General features: G+C 58.6%; 2 long non-coding RNA genes across 2 annotated transcripts in view; one reads left to right on the top strand and one right to left on the bottom strand.

Annotated features, from left to right (window-relative positions):
- Nucleotides 1–2,546, bottom strand: part of LOC102248384 — an 11,108-nt gene extending 8,562 nt beyond the window's left edge. Inside the window, exon 1 of the long non-coding RNA XR_001359464.1 lies at nt 2,082–2,546. This is a non-coding gene — a long non-coding RNA (uncharacterized LOC102248384). The remainder of the gene's footprint in view (nt 1–2,081) is intronic.
- Nucleotides 1–4,915, top strand: part of LOC106723749 — a 15,664-nt gene that overhangs the window by 572 nt on the left and 10,177 nt on the right. The window lies entirely within an intron of this gene.

A 4,915-nucleotide genomic window follows, 5' to 3' on the forward strand; every position in this document is an offset into this window, starting at 1 on the left:
TGGCAGCTTTGGAAGCAGGCCAGCAGCTGGCATCAAGCTGGCTTCTGTCCAGCAGCGAATGGGAGAGGTGAAGGGACCATTCTGTGGGGCCGGGAACAGTGGCAAGATTCAACTCACAGCTTTCTTGCTTTAGCTCAGCAGTAACAAACCCAGGGGAGTGCTGGTCTCCCCAGTTACTCCTCCCTGGGCTGGTATTCGGAGAAGAAAGTTCAGTGGGACAACCCTGGACGCATCCTTTGCAGATCATTAGAGCATTCTGGACGCGCTGTGGGTTGAGGGGGGCTGAGGCTGGGGTACCAGGAAACGGGGGTCCTGCCAGCTGGCTCAGGGGCCTTGGAAGCTCAGGGCTCCACTCAGTGAAACTGGGAAAGAACATGGATGTGGTAGACCAGTGGTTCTCAACCTTCTGGCCCTTGAAATACAGTTCCTCATGTTGTGACCCAACCATAAAATTATTTTCGTTGCTACTTCATAACTGTAATGCTGCTACTGTTATGAATCGTCATGTAAATACCTGATATGCAGGATGGTCTTAGGCGACCCCTGTGAAAGGGTCTTTCGACCGCCAAAGGGGTCGCGACCCACAGGTTGAGAACCGCTGTGGTAGACGAAGGCCCGGGGCAAGGTAAGCTCACCCCCTGCCCAGGCCCGGCTTCCGCAGGGGGTGACGCTGCAGGACCCCTCCCTCCTCTAGCTCCGGGGGCACCGGGGTTGCCAGCTGGCGGGTCTGGAAGCGGTAGCCGGGGGGGATGGGCGGACGGGCCCAGAGGCGGAGCAGGGTCTGGGGGCGGAGCCTGTCTCCTCCGCAAAGCTCCACCCCTTCCCGCCCGGAGCTCAAAGGGATGACGTCACCCAGACCGAGGCTGCAGCCCGGAGGGGCGTCTATAGCGGAAGAGCCTTAGGCGCCTGCAGCGTTCAAGGTCTTCCCCGGTTTGCCCCGCGGCGGCTCCTGGCTCCTCCCCCCGAATCCCGTGTAGCTGTAGGGGAGCCCGGCGTTTGGGGGTCTGGGGAATGGCCGCCGGCGACTTAGCCTTCCAGGTCTGGGACTCAGAGACCAGTCCCTTGGGCCACCCGTGCAAGCACTGCCTCCCCCTCCCCCTCGCCCTCCCCGCCCCCCACGCAGCCCTGCTTTGCTCTGAGGTTCCCCGGAGAAGGACAGCATCCCTGGTTCTGACTTGTCAGCCCACAGCGAACCCAATGCCCCCTCCCCGTGGGTCCGCAGCCCTCCCCACCCAAACCCCTACTGGGTGCTTGTGTTGCCGGCTTGCCGAGCATATGCTTGGCGGGTTGCGTGGTGTCTGCTGTTTATCCGTCTCTTCCTACTTAACTTCTGTTTCTGCTTGGCCCATCTGGCTCTGGTACCTGCCTTTCTCTCGCTGCGCCTCCTCTCCGCCTCTGTGCTCCCACCCGGCCCCCCTCCCTCTGCCACTTCCCTCCCAGGGCAGGGCTCTGGTCCACTCTGGGGCCACTGGCAGGAGCCCTTGACCTTGGGTGCAGGAGCAGTGAGGGACTCCTCCAGCCTGTGGAACTAACTGCCCAGGCACATTGGGGAGCCTGACATCGGGTCCCTTCGGGGTCCTGGGGATGCCACTGGGGGTTGAAGTGGGTGGTGGAGGGCAGCATGGCGGTGGCCTTGCACCAGGGAGAGGCAAGCAGGCAGTTCTGAGCTCCCTTCCTACCAGAGAGCATGCTTGGGGTGGGGTCACCGGCACCAGAGTCGTGGTATCTGCTTCTCTCTGCCGGCAGCAGGGAAAGGAAACAGACCTGGGAGTGGCAGCAGGAGAGAGTGAGGCCAGGAGGGTCCCCAGGTTCTTTGGACTCAGAACCCCAGGGTGTACCCAGCTCCTTCCTGCCAAGAGGAGTCTGTGGCCCGGCTGGCTGGCGGCTTGGACACAGAGACAAGGGCACCCAGGGGAGAAGGAATGCCCGCCCCTTCCCCTGGGGTCACTCCCACCTCCGTGCAGCCCAGATGCTGGACTAGGCCCTGCACCCCGAGTCATGGCTTCGCCTCTCTGCCCCAAAATCCCCAGCTGGCACATCCATGAACACACATGCACACCCATGGCACGGCTCACACTCACCCTCCATGCAGCCACCTCCTTCCAGGGGGAGGTGGCAGCTGACCGGCTTCCTAGGACTTGCCAGGAGGAGGGTGGAGGAGAGCTGGAGCCCTACAGGGCCCGGCTGTCCTTCACCGGCCTCTCTGGGCCTAGCGGCCCCTGCGGGCTCAGGCTCGCTGCCGAGGAGGTGGCCCTGGGCCCGGAGTCAACAAGGCCCCACGTGCTCCCTGTCAGCATCTGCTTCCCACGGAAACCTGCGGGGCTTGGCTGCCCGGCCCGCACGGGCCTGCTCCTCCTCCGGGGCTCTGCTCTCTGTCTCTGTTGCTCCATCTGCTGCTCCGCCAGATCCTGGCTCAGCTCTCTCGGCCTCTTTGTTTTCCTCCCAGAGCCTTCTTCCTGCTCTCCGTTCCTCCCTATCCTCCCTCCCTGCCTCCACCCGACCACCTTCACGCCATCGTCCCTGAGGTCTTCCTTCCCCCTTTGTCTCTGTCCATCTTTCTTCTTCTTACTGCTCTCCCCCATATTCACATTCTCTCTCTCTCTCTCTCTCTCTTTCTCTCTCTTTCTCCCTCATACATATTCAGTGGCTCCTTGGAAATCCACCCAGATCACTCCACGTGCTAAAAGCCTAGATCTGCTTCGGGAGCACTTCCTAGACTCCAGCTCCAGGTCCCTGTCTCTGACCTCAGTCTGGAGTAATTGCCTAGAAAATGTGGGGAGTCCGCCGACCCCTCCACTCCAGTGTGGCTTGCTCTCCACAATGCCCCCTCTGCTGATGTGGAACCAGGTGGCCACACAGGCCACCGTGCTCGGTCAGGTGATCCAGCAGAGGACTTGAGCGTCTGGAGCGACGGGCTGCCCCCCAGGGATCTGAGGGGTTCAATCCTAGAAATAGCTTAAGCTCTATAATGTCTGACCCCAGCTGGTTTGGCTCAGTGGATAGAGTGTCAGCCTTTGGACTGAAGAGTCCCGGGTTTGATTATTGTCAAGGGCACATGCCCGGGTTGCGGGCTCGATCCCCAGTAGGGGGCGTGCAGGAGCTGCCGATCAATGATTCTCTCTCATCATTGATGTTTCTCTCTCTCTCCCTCTCCCTTCCTCTCTGAAATCAAAACAAATATATTTAAAAAAATCTACACTGTCTGCTCCTTCGGCGCCTTTACAGTTATTTTGCGGCTGCTCTGTTATCCCCTTACCACACTTATGGAAGGCTCGTTAACGAAGTCACTGGTGTTCAGGCTGGGAGTCGCTCTGCCAGCACCACCTGGCACTCCAGGAGCAGAGCCCGCATCAGGGTCCTGGCTGCAGGGCTCTCAGCCCTGGTCTGTGGCAGGTGCATGAACAGAGAGGACTGAAAGGTGCCATGCATGGCAGTTAAAGGACAAGGAGGTGGGAGAGAGATGACAGAGGGAGAACGGGAAGAAGGAGCGTGTGGCGGGGCCGGGCCCGGTGCCTGTTACCTCCTCGGTGCCCGCTGGTTTTACCACGACCATCGGTGTCGGGCGGTGGGGACAGGCATTGCGTCCCCTTATGTTACCGTGTTAGTCCCCCAGCCCCTGGGTTTCTGTCTCCTTTCTCTGCATGTTTATCATCTGGCCTCACGGTCGCTTCTCTGCTTTCTCCTTTCTCTGTCCCAGCTTAGGTCACCTGCCTGTGTCTCCCCTCCATCCTCCAGGCCTGGCTCAGTTCTCTTCCATCTTTCCCAGTCCTTGACCTCTCTTTGCTCCCTGACCACCTCCTCTGAAGCCCGCCTCCTGGCATGGAGTAGCTGGTGGCGCCTCCAGGTGGCGGGGAAGGGCACAGGCACGGGTCCCTGTAGGTGTGAACTGGAGCTGGTCTGTCCCATTCCTCCCATGGACACTGGTCTAAACTCACCTCTTTCTTTTCAGAACACCGTGTGTGTGTGTGTGTGTGTGGGGGGGTGGTCAGCTTGGCACCCCCAACATATACCTGCATCAGATTTGCATGTCAGCCAGATAGACTTAACCTTGAGGCCGCACTGTGGCCCTTCAGCAGCTGGGGCACAGACAGACCTCCTCTTCCCCAGTGAAAGCCCCTGGCACCCCCTCTCCTGACCTCTGTCGGCCAGAGAGGCGGCTTCAGCCCAGAGACCCCTCCTACCTTTGTTTCCCTGGGTGGTTTGGCTTTTCTTCACACCCAGGCTCTTCCTCGTCTTTACATGGGACTCCTGGGCCAATGGTAAAGTTATTGTTGTTGTTCTTGTTGTGTGTTTGTGTGTGTGTTTTAAATAAAGCCAAGCATTTGAAAGATTGCTGTCTTTCTTTTCTTTTTTATTTTATTTATTTTGATTTAAAAGAGGAAGGGAGAGGGTGAGAGAGATAGAAACATCAATGATGAGAGAGAATCATTGATCGGCCTGCTCCTGCACGCCCCACACTGGGGATCAAGCCTGCAACCTGGGCATGTGTCCTGACCGGGAATTAAACTGTGACCTCATAGGTTGATGCCGGCCGGGCCAATGTTAATTAAAAAAAAAAAATTCTGTCCAGAACAAAACCAACACTAGACCAACAAACCCTTCAAAACCCACTCTGTGTTTTAAACACCATCTCCCACCAATGAGCTGTCAGTCTGGTCCCCAGTGGGGGTGTCTGCCAGCACACCCCTTGGCCCTCCTCTGTTCCCACGCTTCTCCCTCCTTTCTGGACCTGCTTCTCGTGTCTGAGCTCTGGGCCCTCGTACAATATAAAGGGATGGAGTGAAGCTTGAGGCTGGAGCCTCACAGGCATTGTCCCTGGTGGTGCAGGAGGATGGTGAACCCAGGAGAGAAGCATCCCTCCCTCTGACTTCATTGAGAAGGTCACGAGGGAGCATGAGTGCCCAAGAACTCGGGG

Source organism: Myotis brandtii, unplaced genomic scaffold (assembly GCF_000412655.1).
Source record: "Myotis brandtii unplaced genomic scaffold, ASM41265v1 scaffold636, whole genome shotgun sequence".
NCBI lineage: Eukaryota > Metazoa > Chordata > Mammalia > Chiroptera > Vespertilionidae > Myotis > Myotis brandtii.